This window comes from Lemur catta, chromosome 18, assembly GCF_020740605.2.
Source record: "Lemur catta isolate mLemCat1 chromosome 18, mLemCat1.pri, whole genome shotgun sequence".
NCBI classification, from domain to species: Eukaryota; Metazoa; Chordata; class Mammalia; order Primates; family Lemuridae; genus Lemur; species Lemur catta.
The window spans coordinates 14,573,751-14,596,343 of record NC_059145.1 but is presented as its reverse complement, the minus strand read 5'-3'; positions in this window follow the sequence as shown (position 1 = coordinate 14,596,343).

Below are 22,593 nucleotides of genomic sequence, written 5' to 3'. Positions count from 1 at the left end.
GGGTCACTGCCAGGGCATAGAGAAAAGCTCAGTTTGGCTTCATAATAGCTTCGTTCCTGGTATGCCTACTCTAAGTCAGGCATGGAGCTAAGTACAAGACACAGGCGATCTCATTTAATCCTTGTCTGAGTCTATGGTGAATAACCCCCTTTAACAGATGGAGAAATTGAGGCCAAAACAAATTGTGTAACCTTATCTAAAGTCCCACAACTGGTTGGTGGTAGAATTAAAAGTTAAACACAGATTCTTAACCACTAGGCTTTACTTACCTCCTCAGGGGAATAGTAGGGAAAACATTTAAAGCAGAGAAGAGACAGCCAGGTGGCAAAGAGTCTTGAATGCCACAGGAGTGCCAAATTTTCTCGGCAAATAATAGGTGGGGGTGGGAGGCGTCTAAAAATGTTTAAGAAAGGCATTAATATGCGCTCTCATTTAATCTTTGTCTTACTCGACTATAAACAGACAAACACACACAAATTACACTCCCTCACCATAGTTCACCGTCTCTTGTCCCTTTCGTGATCCTACAGATCACTGAAGACAGAGGTGGTTCATTCTCTCTTTTCCACACTTCCTTCCTGGTGTCTTCATTACCGTTCAATATTGTGACAAGGACGTTTTAATACAGCTAGTTAAAACAAAGTTCCAGAAATCCATATTTAATCAATGTTGGTCATTGCAGATTTCTGTGGTGGTGGTTTGTTTTCTTTCTAGTGCATTATTTAGTAATGAAGGAACTTTCCGGCTCAGAAATTGTGGGCTAATTATCATTTTCATAGTTATATGGTAAACACATTCCCAAATTGAGATTTTAAATTTTCTAAGAGTCCCCAGGAATTTCATTTTCTTTAAAAACTTGCTTATTACTTATTCATTAAATAGATTTACCCTGAAGTAGATAATATCATTTCTCTCGAGTGCAAATTTCATTACCTTTCCTTGAGGTTAATAGATGAAGTTCAGATATAAACACGCCAAAGAGCTTTTAACTCCCTTGGCATGGCCATTGTCTCTGGGCAGTTACTGGTTGTATTTTAAAATATTCCACTAAAGCTTTGATTAGGGACTTGACCTTTGAGATCCTCAGTGTAGCCCCCAAGGTAGAATGTTAAGTAAAGGACCAGTCTGTCCTTTAGGGAATTGGGACCAGCTATCAACAGTTTCATGTGTTCTATAGATATCTTTGCTTGGGAAGAGGAAAAAGGCATTAGAGTCTGCTCTTATCAAGATGGAACAGGCAAATGCTTCCATTTAAGCTTAAATCAGTTTAAGGTAGCATGAGACCTCCTCATGACAAGCATATGAAAGGAGGAATGAAGGAAGTTGAAAATAAGTGAACATATCCAGGGTGATTCTTAAAACTCTAAATACAAGAGAGATACTTGTGCTGCCTTGCCTTCTTTTCATTTCTGACAGATCCCAAACCTCCCTGGGTTCAAGGGCATGAGACTGTGAATAAGCAATCTGATAATTATACGTCATGTCCAGTAGGAAAATGTCTTGGTTTTAAGATTCATGGTGTGCACTTCCACACATTGGTGGAATATCCAGGCCGCCATGCCACCTTGGAATGCAAAGCGTGTACACTCTTTTCTTCTGCATTAATTCACGTATTGATTGATATGCTCCATCCACATGCAGAACACTGTGATGGCTAATTTTATGTGCCAGCTTGACTGGGCCCTGCATGAGATGCCCAGATAGTTGGTGAAACATTATTTTTATGTGTGTCTGTGAGGGTGTTTCTAGAAGTGATTAGCATTCAGTGGGTTCAGTAGATTCTCAATCTTGGGGGACATCATCCAATCCACTGGGAGCCTGAATAGAACAAAAAAGTGAGGGAGGATTCACTCTTTCTCTCTGCCTGAGAGCTGGGGCATTGATCTTCTCCCGCCCTCAGCACTCCTAATTCTCAGGCCTTCAGACCCTTACTTGAGCTTACACCATCAGCTCTCCAGTTCTCAGGCCTTTGGATGCAAACTGGCACCATACCGCCGGCTTGTCTGGGTCTCCACTTGCAGACAGAAGATCTTGGGACTTTGTAGCCTCCATAATCACACAAGTCAATCACTTGTAATAAATCCCCCTGCCATATGTATATATCTTCTATTTGTTTCGTTTCTCTGAAGAACCCTGACTAATACAAACACTAAATGTTGTTGGAGCAACAGGTGAAATCAGGGATTGGCAACTCAAGGGCCCACGGGATCCTTGGGAGAAACAAATGAGTGACAGAAGGTACTCTCCCATTTTCTGTGAAACATGCAGCCCTCTCTGTCTTTTTTATCTTCCTGCTTTCTCTAGGGACATGAATACAAGAAATATTTCACTTTAACTCTGCTGTAAGAAAAAGACTAGCATAAATAGAAAATAACAACTGATATTTAATCTTTTCAGGTAATAACATAGCTTAATGGACCTGAGGTAAACTGCGAAGTGTGTGCTGGGTAAAAAGGGGCCATTTGTTACTAAGCCTGAGCTGACTGGTGCAGATGGCAAAACAGTATTGCAAGATCTGACATTTTTTTCCCAAGAAAAGTTAGAAATATGGATTTCTATATTGACAATCCAATTTTTTTAAATTAATTAATTAATAATTTTTTTGAGACAGAGTCTCACTCTGTTGCCCGGGCTAGAGTGAGTGCCGTGGCGTCAGCCTAGCTCACAGCAACCTCAAACTCCTGGGCTCAAGCGATCCTCCTGCCTCAGCCTCCCGAGTAGCTGGGACTACAGGCATGCGCCACCATGCCTGGCTAATTTTTTCTATATATATATTTTAGTTGGTCAGATAATTTCTTTCTATTTTTAGTAGAGACAGGGTCTTGCTCTTGCTCAGGCTGGTCTTGAACTCCTGACCTTGAGCGATCCACCCGCCTTGGCCTCCCAGAGTGCTAAGATTACAGGCATGAGCCACCCCGCCTGGCCGACAATCCAATTTTTGAAGCTGGCCACTAATTCAAATTTTTAAAAAATCACATAGGTTTTGGGGAGAAAACATTCGGCATTTTCTGACTCGTGGATCAACAGTTTGAGAAGTCTGGGGTAAATGGATGGTAGGAATGCTGAGAGGGGTGGAAGTGGGGAGGAAAAAAAAATCACTATAGGAACAAGATATCGTCATCATCCTTAGAGCATGAGAGAAGCAGATTTATTCATATGATTTCCTATATCAGACAACGAGAACCTGTCATATCAGAACCATATTCATTTTAGGGTAGTTAAAAAAGATTACTAGAATGATATGTTGGTAATTTGAATTAATTGCATAATGATCCACCACAAATTACAGTAAGTAAAGGAGAAAATAAAAATAAACACTTAGCTGGAACAGATTTGTAGGATGAGCAGAGAATAACAAGTCCAGAGGAAGAGGTGGATGTGGAATTCATAATTTCTATTCTTTCACCCTTTTACTGGAAACATGAAGGGGACTAGCAAAACTACAGGCAAAAAATAGTTATACTTATTGCTCTTCTATGAAGAAATGATTTCAAATTCAGAAATGTCATCAAAGGGTCTTCAAAAGAATCACCCTTCTGGAAATTATTATAAGTCAAATAGTGATTTTATACTCCATTAAAAATTTTGTATAGTTCGTTTGTAACCTTGGAACAGGTAACAATCCCATCCAGTCTTGATTATTTTTATTTGGAAAAGGGTGGTGGACTTGATGGCTTCTGACAATTCTCATAACACTACCATTTTATGAGATTCTATTACCAGAAGTGATGGTTGTCCTATTACAGGAGAAGATGCTTGTCCTGGAAAAAGACCATTTTAAATGAAGGCAATTATAATGGGGACCAAAAATTCACAGCAAATAGTGAAATGTTTGATTGGAACTTTATCTTGAAAAATGAGACCAAAATTACAAAATTTTGTTCCCAAGTTAACAACATTTAGGTTATAAATGCAACTATGCATAAAATGCCAGAATGATCACAGCACGAATCAAGCAGTGATTGATTTGGGGCAAGCATAATTGTCTTCTAATTTGAATGGTAGAGGATACAGTATCCTTTTTTTCATATTTGACTTTCACAGTGTGGTAATCACGATGGGTACTTCTGTAAAAGTGTTTGAAGACTTCAACAATTTTCCCAAGAGCCTCTCTTCATCTTTGATATTTAAATTGTTCTCTTCTGAAGCATCTATCTGTAATCATTTTTGTCTATTTTTCTCTTAATTGTTAACCCATTGGACTTTACTGGGATCCTTATGTGTCAATAGCTTTATGTTCAATTTGAGCAGTTTTCTCTCTTTTTCATAGGCTTTATAAAATCCTGCATTTCGGAGCAAGGTTTATAGGCTCTGCAATTGCTTTGCATTGTTGAAGCACAGAACTGACAAGTCCTCACTAAGGTGCCACCAAACAGACAATAGTCTCTGAGTCTGTGGATAGGGGCTGATTTTGTAAAGAGTCAATTGTTAGTAAACATTTTTGTGCTTCCAAAGCTTTTCCTTCTCCTACTCAAGCAATTCTAGGAAAACAAACAATGAAATACTCTTTAATTCCTTTATAAAAGTGAATTTACAGCCTTACCTGATTGTTTTCTATTGAAGGAGTTATTTACCCCACACATGGTAAGCTTATTATGGTAAAACTCTGATTTTCTATCTTACCAGTGATTGATATAGTCTATGAAATAATGTTTACTTTCTGAAGTTTACATTTAGGAGAAAGAGACAAGATAATGAACTCATGTAATCAGTCTGAAAATCTAAATTTGCAAGTATGAACCAAAGTTTGAAAATTTCAAACCAAACCCCTATTCTTTCTCTAATAATAAGAATTGAGGCTCAGAGTCCTGACATCACACCTGGTTAACTGCACACAGCAAATTACAGAAAGAATTTTTAAGGTAAAATATAGGTTATAATTAAAAGGGTTCAATAAGTTAAAAGGTAAAAATTATAGGAAAATCTGTAATGAAATGGTTTCAAGAGTTAAAATGTAAACTCTCAGAATCCATTCATCAGATCCACCCGCATGTTCATTTTTAAAGCTGAAATGATTAAAAAAGGTTAGCAAAAGGCCCTCACTTCTAGTAATAACAGGACTGGGGCAGGACTGTGATTCACTGCTGGGACATCCTCTGAATTATAAGTTAAAATAGGAGCTACTTTACAATCCAATCATTTGTCTAAAACAAGCAGGAAATTGAAACCAAAGGGTAAATCACCCAACAAGAATTGCCAATTATAACGTGATGTATGAACTTTGTCAGATAGAGCCTGGCCTTCAGAGGAGATGGGTGTCATTCCCTGGAGCACTTCCAGCACTTCCAGTCAGGGGAGAGCAGGGTTTCTCCACCTCGGCACTGCCGATGTCATGGGCTGGGCAGCTCACTGTCACAGGGCTGTCCTCTGCACCGTAGCATATTTAGCACCCCCTCTCCAGCTAGACACTGGTAGCACAACCTCCACCCAGGCCCTGCCTTCCTGCCCTGGAAATGTTGTGACAACCAGTACGTGTTCAGATAACGTCAAATGTCCCCAGGGATATAAAATTCCTCCTTGCTCCCCTGGTTGAATACTGCTTAGAACCAAGACTCTTACTTGAGGGTAGTATTCACATTTTTCCAATAGCTTCTATAAGAACTATTCTATTTTAATTGAGAATTTTCCAAATTTTGGTCATTCTAGTGTCATGTTTATGTGTCTCCTCATTACTATGTACTACTTTTAAGAATTTTGATAATTTATATATCACTTGTTCTATTATTCACTTAATATTCTTTAAGCTATTTCCTTTTTTAATAGAAATATATTTTATTTATTTATATTTTAATAGATTTTGGGGGTACAAGTTGAATTCTGTTACATGCATATATCGTATAGTGGTGGAGTCTGGGTTTTTGGTGTTTGCATCATGTGAGTAATGTCCATTGTACCCAACAGGTATGTTTCTATCCCTTCTCCTTTGTGAGTTTCCAGTGTCCATTGTACTTCTTTGTGTGTCCTTGTGTAGCCATAGTTTAGCTCCTACTTATAAGTGAGAACATGTGGCATTTATTTTTCTGCCCTGAGATACTTCACTTATTCCATCCAAGTTGCTGCAAAAGACATTATTTCATTGTTTTTCATGGCTGAGTAATATTCCATGGTATGTATATACCACATTTTCTTTATCCACTTATTGGTTTATGTGCACTTAGGTTGGTTCCATATCTTTTCAATTGTGAATTGTGCTGCAATAAACATATAAGTGCAGGTATGTTTTTGATATAATGAATTATTTTCCTTTGAGTAGATACCCAATAGTAGGATTGCTATATTAAATGGTAGATCATTTTTAGTTCTTTGAGAAATCTCCATGTTGATCTCCATACAAGTTGTACTAATTTACATTCCCACCAATAGTGTATAAATGTTCCCTTTTTAGTACATCCACATCATCTATTGTTTTTTGACTTTTTAATAAAGGCCATTCTAATTTGTGTAAGATGGTATATCATTGTGTTTTCATTTGCATTTCTCTGATGACTAGTGATACTGAGCATTTTTTTTTCATATGCTGGTCATTTCTATATCTTCTTTTAAAAGTTGTCTTTTTGTGTTATTTGCCCACTTTTTAATGGTTTTTTTTTCTTGCTGAGTTGTTTGAATTCTTTGTAGATCCTAGTCTTTTGTCAGACACATAGTTTGTGAATATTTTCTCCCATTCTATAGGTTGTCTATTTATTGTTTTGATTATTTCTTTTATGTGAAGAAGCTTTCTAGTTTAATTAAGTTCAATTTGTCTATTCTTGTTTTCATTGCATTTGCTTTTGGGGTCTTAGTCATAAATTCTTTGCCTAAGCTAAAGTCCAGAACAGTTTTACCTAGATTTTTTTCCCAGAATGTTTATTGTTTCAGGTCTTACATTTAAATCTTTAAGCCATCTTGAATTAAATTTTGTATATGGTGAGAGATAGGGATTCAGTTTCATTCTTTTGCATATGGAAATCCAATTTTCCCAGCACCATTTATTGAATAGTATGTCCTTTCCTCAGTGTATGTTTTTGTATGCTTTGTTGTAGATCACTTGGTTGTAGGCATATGGCTTTATTTCTGGGTTCTCTATCCTGTTCCATTGATCTATGTGTCTACTTTTATGCTAATGCCATGCTGTTTTGCTTACTATAGGCTTGTAGTATCATTTGAAGTCAGGTAATGTGATACTTCCAGTTTTGTTCTTTTTGCTTAGGATTGCTTTGGCTATTTGGGATCTTTTTTAGTTCCATATGAATTTTAGAATTGACATTGTGTGAAAAATGATATTGGTATTTGGATAGGAATTGCACTGAATCTGTAGATTGCTTTGGACAGTATGGTCATTTTAATAATATTGATTCTTCCAATTCATGAGCATGGGATGTTTTTTCATTTGTTTGTGTTGTCTATGATTTCTTTCATCAGTGATCTGTAGTTCTCCTTGTAGAGATTTTTGTACATTGACTTTATAACCTGAGACCTTGCTGAATTTATTTATCCAATCTAGGAATGTTTTCAAGTAGTCCTTAGGTTTTAATAGGTATAAGATCATATCATCAGAAAACAGATAATTTGACTTCCTCTGTTCCAATTTGGATGCCCTTTATTTCTTTCTCTTGCCTGATTGCTCTGACTAGGACTTCCAGTACTACATAGAATAGAATTGGTGAAAGTGGGCAGCCTTGTCTTGTTACAGTTCTTAGTGGGAATGCTATCAACTTTTCCCCATTCAGTATGATGTTAGCTGTAGGCTTTTATTATTTTGAGGTACATTCCTTCTATAAGATGGGTTTCCTGTGAGCAGCATATAGGTCGATTATGTTTTTTTTTTTTTTTAGCCATTCTGCCAATCTATATCTTTTAAGTGGAACATTTAATCCATTTATATTCAAGGTTAATATTGATATGTGAGGCTTTGTTCTTGTAATATCATTAATTGATTTCTACTTGTTTTATAAATTCTTTTTTTCTTTGTAGTTTGCTGAACTTCTGTCATGTTGTCCTTTAATTCATTTCTCTTCCTCCTTCATGTTATTGTTTTATTAGAGCTTTGAGTTTTATATTTTTGTATGTTTTTGTGGTGATGAATATTGACCTTCCCCCTACCCATGTTTAAGACACTTTTGAGCTGCAGCCATGTCAGCTCAAACTCAGTCCACTGGTGGAGTGCAGCTCAATGTCAAACTCTCAAAATGGCACCTTGGACCAGAAAGGCTGGGGCCCTGCGCAGGCAATTAGTGTAGGTGAGAAAATGCCATTGCCTCATGTCTCAGTCTCAACAGCAGCCCTCAGCAGGATTGCGGGGACCTTCCCAGGGGTGCATGTGAATGCCTGGGCTCCTCCATCCCTCCTTGGAGCCTCATAGTGGCTGCAGGCACACTTACAGTATGTTGGTATCTAGGTTCTCAAAATGGTGCCTGGCTCAAGCTGCTCTAAGCTCAGATACCTGTGGGATTCCACATACATTCCCTTTCTACAGTAATGTCTTTGTTTAATATCCAAGTAGGTCCCTATGTTAGGCCTGCATGGTTTGGAGGGTTCTCATGTAGCTAAAATCATAAAAGCTTGTCTCAGAAAGTGGAGCCCTGGGGATTCTCTCTTACTGTTTCCCCACTTCCAGGGGCTTCTTCCAGCTCTTAGCCAGGCCCTGGCCATCAAGTTGCCCTGAACCCTCTCCCTACCCACTTTTGGTGCTTCCTGTTGCTTCCCTGGTGAATCCTAGCATTCTCTCCTAGATGATCTGTTTGAAATCTAAGAATCTGCTTACTCTTTGGCCTCACAGGCACATGCTACCTGTGTATAGTTGCCCATCTTCATCCTATCTCCAAATTTATTTTAAAAGGAAACATTTACGCTACTCCCATGAATGGAAACTCAGCATTAACTAGAAGATAACTAAATGTTTTAGGTCATTAAATATGAAATATCCCATTTTGAATCAAAAGTTTAGTTTATTGTATCTCAAATAAGATGCAGTACAATTAATCAAAGTACATACCTAAAGTATTGACACAGTTTTTCTATCTTAACGGTAGCTTGTTTATCCCAGCAGCAAAGAAGCCTAGAGAGCGAGTGGCGATGAAATCATGAAAGGTGTTTTCCACAGCTTGTTGAGAATTCAATATTTTTCCTTGAAAGAAGTGGTTCAAAACCTGGAAGAAGTGGTAGTCAGTCGGTTCAAGTTCTGGTGAATACTGTGGATGACAGAGAGTTTCCAAGCCTAGCTTCTGTAGTTTGAGCAGTGTTGTTTTTTTGTGATATGTGGTCTTGCAAGAGGATTGGCCTGTCTCTATTGACCAGTCTTGGCTGCTTAATCACAAGCATCCTCATCATTTCATCCAAGTGTTTGCAATAGACATCCACTGTAATCAATTGACCAGGTTTCATGAAGCTGTAGTGGATAATACCAGCACTGGACCACCAGACAGACACCATTAGCTTTTTTTGATAAATATTTGGTTTTGGACTGTCTCGGCACTTCATCTTTATCCAACCATTGTGTTGAATGCTTATGATTGTCAAAAAGAATCCATTTTTCATCACACGTAACAATACAGTGTAGAAATGGTTTGCCTTTATGTTGTGACAGCAAAGGAAAGAAAGCTTTGAGATGATTTCTCTTCTGATGCTTGTTGAATCCATGTAGAACCCATCTATCCAGCTTCTTTACCTTGCCAATTTGCTTCAAATGGTCCAATATTGCTGGAATAGTAATGTCAATCCTTGCTGCTAATCCATGCGTAGGTTGAGATGGATTCGCTTCCACTACAGCTTTCAGCTCATCATTATCCACTTTGGTCTCAGGTCACTCACATGGCTCATTTTCAAGATTGAAATCACCAGAATGGAACTTCTCAAACCATCGAGATAGTGTGCATTCATTAGCCACATCCTTCCCAAACACTTTGGTGACATTTCAATCTGTCTACACTGCATTGGTTCCACAACGTAACCCATATTCACAAATAACATGAATTTTTGACTAATCTATGGTTTCACAAAAATTGCTCTAAAAAAATTAAAAGATAATCAAAAGCCAAAATGTATGTTTGAAAGAATGAGGATATACCTTCACAATTAAAGAAAAAAATAGAAGTGTCAAAGTGAAATGTCAGAGATATCAACTGTCAAACTTAGTACTTAAGGAAATCAGACATTCCATATTTAATAACCTAAATATATATAATATATATGTATGTGTATATATATATTTTTATACTGACAGCAAAAACGGTTATTAAATTCCAGCTAGATAGTATTGGCTGCAGAAATCTCGTAGCCTGCGATGTGCTGTCTGGACTGGAGAGACTAAAACATGTTAGAAGTGTTACGGACATGCTAACACCAGGTTTATAGATTCTCCTGGTGGTATTCAAAGGATAGGGGCAAGAAAAAGGTAAGGGAGTGACTTCTCACTATGTTTGTCAATGTTATTTAATGTCACTTAAAATCATCTTCAGAGAGCCAGTGGTGCAATCCTCCTTGCTGGGGACACTCTCTGATTTCACCCGTGGATTTATCTGCTCTGGGTGGGAACAGTTAGGCACCATGCATGGGTTATTCTCTCGAGGACAGGGTATAATCAGAATTGTCTCACAGTATTTTGACCAAAAACACATCAGTATCTTGTGACTCTCCCACACGGTCATTGACGGCATGTCCTCTAGAGCAGGAATCCATGCTTTGTGACCTAGTTCCTGGGACAATGACTGTACCTCCTCATAAAGCTGTCATGTGTGGATGACACAAGCTAACTGATGTAAAATAGCTAGCATGCTTGCAACATAGTTGGAACACAACATTTTTGAAAAAAAAAAAAAAGTTTTTTAAAAAAATGCCAATTCTCAAAAACAAGGCCTAGCTTTCTCTGTGGCTGAGTCTCTGGGTTAGTTAGCAATTTTCCATGAAAGTGAACACCTTCTTTTTATAAAATGGTGTATGATTTCAAATTGTCACCATGCAGAAAACTCACACACCATCTCTTCCTTTGATTCATTTCGTAGACTCAAAAGGTTTGTGGAGTTCACTTAGAAGGACTTGTATGACAGTTAGGTAAACACACTCTATTTGATAAGGTTCACCATCGCCAGTAACAGTTGGGAAATTCCTGCTAGGTGACCTAAACTTTTGTTTACTTGGAGGTATATTGTAATGTCCTACTGGGACTAGCCAAAGGACTGGATCACATGGTGATTTCTATTTAACTATTGGTTCAGATTTTTGGCAGTCACATGCAAAATCTTACATCAAGGACAGACACATTCCTCAATGGTGTGCATTTTATCTTGTGCTGAGATGATGAGTGAGTGAAACTAACATTTACTGAAGGTGCTACCCTAGGCTGGACACTATCCCAGACTCTTTGTTTTTTTTTTTTTTTTTTTGAGACAGAGTTTTGCTTTGTTACCTGGGCTAGAGTGCCGTGGCGTCAGCCTAGCTCACAGCAACCTCAAACTCCTGGGCTCAAACAATCCTCCTCCTTCAGCCTCCCAAGTAGCTGGGACTACAGGCATGCGCCACCACGTCTGGCTAATTTTTTTTTCCCTATGTTTAGTGGAGACAGGGTCTCGCCCTTGTCAGGCTGGTCTTGAACTCCTGACCTCGAACCATCCTCCCACCTCGGCCTCCCAGAGTGCAAGGATTACAGGTGTGAGCCACCTTGCCCAGACCAGACCTTCCTTTTTTAATTTTCCTAATAATTCTATGAAGTTTCTATTATTCTAAACAAAAGATGAAGAAATTAAGGTTTAGGGAAGTTATATAATTTGCCCAGGTTTTCATGTCTAGCAAGTGGTAGATTGGAATCCAGAGCTGATTCCAAAATTTACATTATACATAATCTATAATAAAGACACCTCTGTGGTATATGAACAAACCCATTGAAAATGTTTATAGTCTACATTTGTGTAGTACCTTAGACTACTCTATAATATCACACCTAGTATTTCATTTGTAATTCACAATCCCCATTTTTGAAGAGAAGCAATTTTTTTTTTTATTCCAAAGAGTGGCTTACCTAGAGTTTCACAAATATTAATCTCCTCTAGTCAACTTACTTTGCCAGGAGAAGATTGTTCTAATTGTATCCTCTAGTCATTTCAAATTAGAAGCTGCAGTTCCAGGGCTGGAAGAGTTTTTTATTTGTATGACCAAGTGTTGCATTCAGTACTTATTTATTCCTGGGTTGAGACAGGTCCAGATTCTTACAGCCTCAAAGTCCCATGAAAGCCAAATTGAAATGTTTTAGAACAGAAGAGTAAAGGTACACAAATTTTATTAAACCTCCTCTGTGATTTCAATCAGATACCTTAATTTTTCCTGGCCCTGGACTTGTGCGCTAGTATATAGTTTCAAGGTTATTTCAAAACTATGGAAAATGATGGTCTCTAAGTTCCAACATGCTGCAAAGATTACACAAGGCTTACAATTCATAACCTCGCCTGCTGTTTTTATTTTCTTCACGAGTGCCTGGTGTGTTCCTTTCCTTAACAATTGTTTTGTTTTACCAAGACACTCCACGTAACTTGGAGACAACTTTTCATTCAAGGTTAGTTTTCCTATTCCCTAAACCCACAGAAAAGGCAACCTGGCACTCCAAATCCTATCTAAGACAAATTACAAAAGAACGGAAAGAAATGTATGGCCTCCACAAGTAACACGGAGGTCTTGTGATGAGGAAGGAGATATGCTAGAAAACTCACCTCGATCGTTTTCACCACTGAACTCAGTCTGTGCTTGGAGGCCAATTTCCAGGCCTTTGATTTTTTTCTGCTTTCAATATCTAGTAATTAACTATAGAAAGCAAAGAGGAAAAATATTTTCCTTCACTTGAAAATTATTGCTAGGTATTCCTTTTACTTTTTGAAAGGATAAATTTGGTATCTCCTGGACATTACATTGTTCTCAGTGCACAGAGGAATGGTTCTATTTGCATTTGAATGTGGGTCTATTCACTGGTCTCCTAATCTAGCCTGGGACACTGTAATTCTGGGCTCTTCTAGGAAACAGGCTGGCTCAGCATCCAGGCTCTGTGAACCCAGCCAGACTAAGTCATTGATGCTAGATGTTCGGGTCTTCTGCAGGCCCTTGGTTTCTTCCCCGTGGGTCTTGAGCAAACTATAAAGTAGAAGCTTATCCTAGTTGCCTCCCTGTTCCCTTTTATTGACTTCTACCCTTTGGACTCTCCTCTGTTTTCATTTTTAACTGGATTATTACACAGACAGAGAATGTGACAGATCGACAGATACTGGTAGGAGCTTATGAAACTGTTGCTGTTGGGTTTTTTTCTCCTGGGCATCAGCCAACATTTCCTAGCCTCCCTCAAGCTGGGGAGGGGGCAGGCATATAACCGAAGTCTGGATGATGGAATGTGGGCAAAAGTGGGGTCCCTAATTTCCAGGCCTTTCCCTGGCACACAATGATTGGCTATTTCTAATTGGCAGTGTGCTACTAAGAAGTAAAGAACCATGTATATTGGAATAGTATCAAAACAAGAGAAAGAAGCTGAGTTGGGACTCCCCAAGGAATGAAGTCCGTGAACTTTAACATATGGCTATTATGGCATGTATTTGGCATAAACTGTGGTAGTCTGTGAACAATGTAAACTGTGAATAATGTCTCCCCCACAAAGATGTCCACATTCTAAGCCCCAGAACCTGTCATTACGTCGGCTTACGTGGCAAAAGAGACTTTGCAAACGTGATTAAGCTAAGAATCTTGAGATTATCCTCGACTGGGTGGGCCCAGTGTAACCACAAGTATCCTCATAAGAGGAAGGCAGATGGATATTTGACTACAGAAGACAAATATCAGGGTGATGCGGTATGAGACTTAGCCATCCATTCATTGTTGGCTTTGAAGATGGAAGAAAGGGTCGCTCCCAAGCTGGAAAAGGCAAGGAAATGGCTTCTCCCCTAGCACCTCCAGGAGGGATGCAGGCCTGCTGACACCTTGATGTTAGTCCAGTGAAACTAATTTCTGACCTCCAGAACTGTAAGACAATCAATTCATGTTGTTTTAAGCCATTATATGTATGGTAATTTGTTATAACAGCAGTAGAAAAGTCCTTTTGACTTTCTCCCCCTGGCTCTGTTTTAAATTCTCCTTTATGTTGCTGTCTAAGTCACTTTGGGTGAGTGAGATTATCTTGCAAATAATAACAACAATAGATAATACATACTGATGCTAACTATGGCAGTGTATTGCTCCTACCATTTGCTAGTGGTTATATTGTTTATTCTTCAAAACAAGTGCATGAGATAGATCTGATTATTCATTTAATCTCTAAATCTTAGAGCGATTAAATAACTTTCAATAACCTTATTTGACTGAAGGTCACACAGCTTATGAGTCACATACACAAATGGTTCAACACCACGTCTGCTTTTAACTGCTCACAGCACATGTATGTCGGTATCTCCCTGTGTGCAGGTAGTTGTGGGTACGTTCACACACATCATGCACTATGCTCTAAAAGCCCTGGTAAAACCCGATTTAAAAGTAAACTTTTAGCATAAATGAAATAATAGTAAAACATCACTTTAGAACACCACACTTAGAATACGTGTTCACATTTTCTCAGGCAAAGAGGGTACATTTTATGGTCATGTGCAGCTATGACTTAAAAATGGACCAATAAATCAGGTCAGGTTGGAGCAGTTTTATCTAAGAAGCTTAGTTTCTGCCACCAGGCCTACAGTACATAAAATAAGTACAGTAAAAAAAAAAAAGAAAAAGAAAAATACCAGATATGTTTCCCTCATTGTATTATAATGGGTTGTAATGGACTGAAATTAGGTAAAGTACTTAAATTTTTGCACACAACGTATTAGGTCATTTTCAATACCTTTACTTTATCGACAGAACTGGTAAAATGTACTCAGCTTGAAAATCATTTAGACTGTGGAGATATTCTGAGGGACCACAGGAATTTTTATCTTTCTAGAATAGAGATGCCTGCAATTACTGTTCAGAAGAAGGTGGAATGTGGTCTTTTATTTCCTAGTGTTAAATACTGTGTTCCTTTCACACACGGACATCTAAAAACCAAAGGGGAAAAGCCTAACTCATCACGTGCATGTCTTGGGGACTTACGAATTGCGCCTGCCCTATGTGTCCCGCTGAGCCAGAACACACGCGAACGTCACTTACAAGACTGAAGTCCCATTGCAGTATAAAAGGATTATCATTAAACTTAACTCATAATAGAAGACACAAAAATACTTAGCCATTAAAATATGCATCTTTTCAAACAGCCATGTGAAGTGTTTAGGAAAAGGGAAACAGACACAAAAACACTCTTTGGTTTTACACATTTCGGTTTAAGAAGCAGGAGATTCTCTTTGCTCTGCCGAAAGCCTGGGAGGAAGCAGCCACGTAAAGCTGCTTAAGCCGACCCCGGGCCTTTATTTACATCTGACTCATCCCTTTGATGTGCTGGATTTCTTGACTATGCCCAGCTTTGGAGATAAGGATAAGCCTGGGAGATTGTATCTGCTTTAACAACACCCTTGCTGTCTTCTCCCAAGATCAACATATATTCAAAGTATCTCTCTTACACCTTCAGGTAACCCTTGAAACAAACTCAGAGGACAGACTTCCTCTTAGCAACTCTGACCTAATTTCCAGCAACTGCTCCAGGGACCACAGTGGTAGAAGATGTGGGTTCCGCAGGAAGCTGCAAGCACTGAAACAGAGCTTGGAGTTCTGCACCCCAATACCTGGAACGGGTCCTAGCATAAGACAGGCACTGAGTGAATGCTTATCAATGTCAAACGAAGGCAGAGGCCACCATCCTAGGTAGCTGTACAAAGTCAAAACAGGACTTTGTCACTGCAGTAGAAGGAAGAGAAAGAAAAGAGAAATGACTACAGAAACTACCCCACCCTTACCGTAGTTGTCACTCTCATATAATGAATTAGCAAGTAAAAAATATCCAGGCAGTAATATCAAATGTTGATTATCATTTAAAGGTCCACAAGAAAATAAAGATGAAGATTTATCAGAAATGGGATTCTTTATTCCAAACTTAATTGGATACAGCCAGACTGCTTGGTTCATATCATGGTTCTATCACTTATAAGCTGTGTGACGTCAGTCTAATTCCTTATTTTCTCTGTTTCAGCATTCTCATTTATAAAATGCCGATGATAATACTAATTCTCTTCCCAAAGATGTTATGACTATTACATGAGCTAATATATGTAAAAGCTTATAACAGTGCCTAGAATTTGATAACTTAATATTGTAGGCTGATAATGGCCCCCCAAAGATATGTCCATGTCTAATCCCTGTGTGATGATTAATTTTGTATGTCAATTTAGCTGGGCCCAGGTAGTTGGGCAAACACTTTTTTTTCTGGGTATTTCTGTGGAGGTGTTTTTTGGACGAGATTAACATCTAAATCTGTAATTTTTTAGTAAAGCAGACTGCCCTCCATAATGTGGGTGGGCCTCGTCCGATCAGTTGAAGGTCAGACTTCCCTCCCCTGAGCAAGTGGGAATTCTGCCAGCAGTCTGTCTTTGGACTTGAACTGCAACACTTCTTAGAGTCTCTAGCCTGCCAGCCTACCCCCTCAGATTTTGGACTCTGTAAGCCTCTACCATTGCATAAGTCAATTCCTTAAAATCTCTCTCTCCCTCTTGCCTTCCCCATGTCCCATTGGTTCTGCTTCTCTGGAGAACCCTGACTACTATGTCCTGATGACATGCTGACTATGGACTTCTGGCATCCAGAACCGTGAGAGAATATGTCTCTATTATTATAAGGCACTGAGATTGTGGTAAATTGTTCCAGCAACCCTAGGAAATGAATATATTAACTCTACAGGTATTTGATATTATTATTCAGTATCTGCTCACTTACTAGCTATAAACCTCAAGCCATAGTCGGAGAGTCCAAAACCAGGAAGAAAGCAAGTAAAATTTCTGAGTATCCATGCCGATGTTTATCTACTAGTATTTTCACAGATTACTCTAAATGTCCTTACTCAGAGGATCGTTCTAAACATTGATGCTATTATTATAAATACTGATGGAGATAAGCTCCTCCCCTGACTCCATGGAGGTTGGTACCCCAAAACTGCCTTCATCCCTCTTTGAGGTTGGTGGTGGAACCTACCTCTGAGCTACTAAATGAAGCTCCTCCCTCTGCCCCCTAGGGCTCTCGAGAAGCAATGGGGGGCATCATCAGAAGGATGGGTCGAGACCACCATGACACTGGGAGGAGCATCACCAACTCTTCATGTTTGAGAGTTCAAAGTAGAAGCTACCCAGTCCCACAAGGAGCTGGAGCCTGGGTCCAAAGTTGGCAGACACAACCTGAGCTCATCTTTATCCTGCATTCTGGCACTGGCTTGTGGGTTGCATCAGCCTGGCACCATGTCAATCTTTAGGGCAGTATATGGAATTGTGGACCCAGCCAGGCACAAGGCTATTGATAAAAGCATCCGGGCCAGCTGCTGCCAGTGTTTCTTGTCTGCTCACGAAATCCTCTACTATGAGGTGTCTCTACCTCCAGTCATTTGTACACCCTTTGTTATTTTCTCTGTATCTCTGTACCTCCTGTACTACTATTCTTTAAATAAGCTCACTGCTTTTACCTTAGTTGCATCCTAAACAATCCATAAATTCATGAATTTGATGTAATGGGATAGTTCAATTATCCAAATAGTCTCATGTACATATTTCTATCACTGAAGACTACCCTGGGCACCTTCAATAGTCAACCTTTCACCTTGTGTTATGTGTGCACTATGGGAAACAAACACTGCCATTGTGGAGATGTGACTTGGGGTTTGCTGGGGCACACTAGAGCCTCCCATGCTGGGGCTGGGGCTGGAGGCATGGGGAAATGGGTAGAAATGCCTCTCCTACTAACAATATTAGCAAATGGTAAAGAATACACCAATACCCATCCCTTTGCCCCAAACCCTTCTTATTCCAACCCTCCAGGAGAGAAAGTGTACTTTTCCTATTCCCTGGAACAGAGTAGAGGAGGACTGACTAACTTCCTTGATAGGCTATAAGTGGCAAAAGGACAACACGGCCTTGAGGTGGTAATGACTACAAGTTCTGCTAACTAAGAGGGATCTGTAGACACTACAGGCCAGGGGCCAAGGCAGGAAGCCCTGGTGGCTCAGTCATGGCAGCACAGGGCAGGTGAGTACGGTAGGACCACATTAGGCAAGAAATCTAAAAAAGCCAGTAAGAGCAGCATGAGTAGGACCAGGCCTCATTTTATATCTGTACCTGGGAATCGAGGACATAAGAATTCAGAGATGCATCAGTTAGCCTGCCCCATCCAGGGGTGGGAACGCAATGCCTGGGAATTTCTGCCAGTTCTGAGCTGCGGATGGGGTCCTGGAAGATGACTCTGGAAAGGAAACTCCTGGGCTACGAAGCTGTGCAGCTAGCATATTCCCACGTAGGCTTAACGCTTCTTTTTCTGCAGTTTCTTCAGACAGCTCCACTTCCTGACCTACTCATAGTTCAGGTTCTTTCTATCTGCTACTTTTTGCTCCTATTAGGTGGTAAAACCCTGGTCACTCCTCTCTCCATGGTTCTGCTTTACGCTGGTTTCATTTGCACTCTCCGACTCATCTCCTCTGTGCTCAGTCTCCTTGGCAAAGCAGAAGAACAGGGGACACTGCCTTGTCCCACTCAGGACTCAGAAACACCTCCTGGAGCAAAGTAGCTGAGTGCTATTCATCCCAGTATTTGGGGACGACAGTTTCTCTCGGCTAACTCCCACATGTGTCCTCTGCGCTTGTCCATTAGTGACTCAACGCATCTTCCCTTCCCTAGAAACCAGTTTCTAAGATATAAACACCCTGGTGCTGCTTTCTCTGGACAAATTCTATTACTGCTAGCATCATTGGTCATGGAAAGACTTTTTTTAAATGTTAATAACTTGGCTCATTTATATAAAAGAGGTTAATACTAGAAAATGATCTTTCCCCATGTCTCATCTAGGTTGTCACAAAATGTTCTATACTTGCAGTGCACTCTCTGTGATACCGACGTGGGAATAAATGGGTATAGAATGAAATAATTATGAGAAAATGCAAAAATTATTTAGAAATTGGTGCTGACTTTTTCTTCCAGTCTATTTTCTGTTTGTTTAATAAAGCATCATAAGCACCAAATTAAAAAATAATGGTATGATAATGTCAGTTTCCATCTAGTGGATCAACAGTGGCCATAAATCTAAATTTTATTTTATATTTAATAAAACCCTTCACATTCCCTGCATTAGAGGCCAGGAAACTGATCTGCTTCATCCTGATTGCTTTTCCTGCACATTAAGCCACGTATTGTATCTAATCATCTGCTTTGGTGCCTTTCAAACATACCCAACTACAAACCTGCCTTAAAATCCATCCAGTTGATAAATCTTGTTATCCTTTTTATATGATTTATGTTGATTCTACCTTTTCTTACATTATTCTCAATTATCTTTGCTGCTTTGCAATTTATAACTTAGGCCACCTAAAAAGTACAAGTCATTGTTTGATTTAGCTTTGCTCTCTCGCCTTTGGCAGAGCAGGCTTTAGCTGCAGAGAGCCTCCAGGGTTTGATTTTTACACTATGCCTCATGTGCTTGGAAGTAAAAACAAGTGATGCTAGGAGCTTGTTCTGGGAAGTATCATATAAGGGGAGAGCAATGCAACAGAGTGGAGGACAGACCCAGGGCTTTCAACTGAGTTTCTGCTAAAGGTTTTGAATAACGGTAGCAAAAGTACACAGTTCAAAACTGTGCAGCCACAATTTTTTACATCATCCAAACGTGGGAAGCCAAGTACCCAGTCAGACTGAATTCATGCCATGTCTTGATTGATGGGCTGCTAAAGACATGATCTCATATAAATCATATACAAAATAAATATTTTTATTATAGAGAGTGTGTTATCATGAACCATATACATTTGCTGTTTCGGTAGGTCAAAGTGGTTCAGTGATGGCAATTTCAAATGGTTCAACCTAAAATGTGCTGCAACCGAAAACTTCTCTGGCAGCCCAGGAAATACTAGCTTTCTAGAAATCCCCAAAATGAAAGTCATGTCACTAAATTGAATACATCAAAAGTGCCATTAGCTGCAGTAGAAGCTTGGCATATGGATCTACTTCTGACGGTAGTGAGCGTGGCACAGAAGTAGGAAAATGTGTGGAGAGTTAATCCACTTCTAGGTTAGCTCCAATTTTTTTGATCATATGAACACTTTACCTATTCCTTCCATATCTTTCCCATCTATCTGTAGCTTCCTTCCTCACTCAAGGAAAGCTTATCCAAAGCCTCAGTAGGAGTACTTCTTCCATAATGCAATGATTCCCAAGGCTAGGGGTCTAAATCTTCTCCTATATCCTTTCCCCTGTATTTATCAACTCAGGCTGCTATAACAAAATGTCATAATCTGAGTGACTTATAAATAATAAGAATTTGTTTCTCACAATTCTGGGGGCTGGGAAGTCCAAGATGAAGGTGCTGGCAGATTCTGTGTCTGGTGAGGGCTCACTTTCTGGTTCACAGACAGTGCCTTCTTGCTGTGTCCTCATGTGGTGGAGAGAGGGACTCTTATTAGGACATTCATGAGGACTCTACTCTCATGACCTCATCTAAATCTAATTACCTGCCCCAAGCTCTATCTCTTAATGCTATCACATTAGGGGACAGGGTTTCAACATAATAATTTTGAGGGGACAAAATTACTCAGTCCATGATACCCCCAAAAGAACATGGCAACATGTTTTTGAATTTTAAATAAGAGAAAAACATTGTAAAATATTTAAATTGTTCAGGAGAAGTAAAATTTCCTTCATTATTCCTGGTCTTTATAAGATAGACTTCCAGATTCTTTTATGCATACCTATAAATACATATATCTTAAATAAAAAATAGATCATACTATACTTGCCATTCTATATCCTATTTTGATCACCCCATAGTATATTGTAAACATTTTCCCATCATTGCATAAGAATCTGCTGTAATTATAACAGCTGAAAAGTATTCCATTCTATCACCATATTATAACTTGAAAAAGTAATCCCCTAAACAAGGACATTTAGGTTTATTCATTTTTTTATTATTATAAACAAGCCTGCAGTAAACATTCTTGTACATACATCTTTATAAGCTTGTACAATTACTTCCTTAGAATCAATTGCTAGAGGAGGAATTGGTAGATTAAAGGGAAGGCATATGTCATATTTTGACACATTTGGTCAGGTGGTTTTCCAAGGTAAAGTATGTGAGAATTCATTTCCTGTATCCTAACCAAGCCTGGGCACCATTATCCCTTTTGCTTTCCTTTAGTCAGATAAGGAGCCAATGACATTTCTGTTTTACTTCCATTTCTTTAATTATTAGGGTGGTAGGAGAACTTTTCATATATATATTGACTGTTTGAATTTCTTCTTTTGTGATTTTTTTCCTGTGTGTTATTTTCCTATTCATCAGGGCTCTTTTGCAATTACCAAGTTACACATTTCAAACTGTTTTAAAACCAACCAACAAAAATGGGACGTCTTGGCTCACCTAGCAGGTTGGGGACATCAGAGTCACTCACAAAACTGAAAGAAGAATGGCAGGAAGCCAAGTCTTGTGGACTGGATGAGGAAGTTGGAGCTACCAGGTCTTCCTCTCCCACTTCTGCTAGTCTCTGCTTGGATGCACGTGGAAGTCAGGCTCCTTTACAAGGCAAGGAAAATGGCTACTGGCACCTCAGATTCATTTCTTCCCAGTTTAGCAAGCTCAATGGTAAGAAAATGTCTCTTTTCCAATTTCTGTTTATCGGTCCCAAAGAAGTACTCTAGTTGGTTCTGCTTGGGACAATAGCTGTGTCTAGGAAAATGGGGTTCTGTGACTGATCGTGCTTGGGTCAAGGGTCAAGGAGATGGGTTCTGCTATCCCAAGAAGCTAGATGGGTGATAAATGTATTGAGTATCCCCAAAGAACCAACTACATGTCTTGCCCATTTGTCTGTTTATTCCCTTGAATTCCAATGGCAAGTATAGGCTGTACTGCACAAACTAGAGGAGCACCCACCTAAAGTTGCTTGCTTATGTTATCCTTCTCACCTGGTCCTTCAGCCTAGATGAACTGAATCTTACAGCACTGGCCAGGAGTTCTGGCTGCACAGGTTTAATGCCAACACCCTATTCCCTCTTCCATGGAACTGGGAAGAAGGAGAGGTTAGATTCAAACCAAACTATAGTTCCTAGATATTTAATTCAAGTCTATTTTCCTCTGGGCTGCAATTCCAATCCTTTTGAGTTGCCATCTTCTATTAATATTTATTTTGCATCTTTCCAAGTACTCAAAAAAGACATCTTCTAAATCCCTGAGATCATCACAAATATCTGTGCACTGTGTTCCATTAAGCCCCCTACCACCCAACCCTCACCTTGCCAGGACTCTAATCATCTCTATTCTTGTCATTTGCTACCACTACACTTCAGTCTCTTCAAGGGCATGGAGATTTGGTATCCTCAGCATTGTGCAGCATATAAGGTTCTCAGTAAACCTGTGTCGAATAAAAAATAAAATTTTAAAATAGGGGAGTTGGACGAGATGGGTTCTGAACTTCTTTCTGATCCTAATATTCTTTGGATATTAATG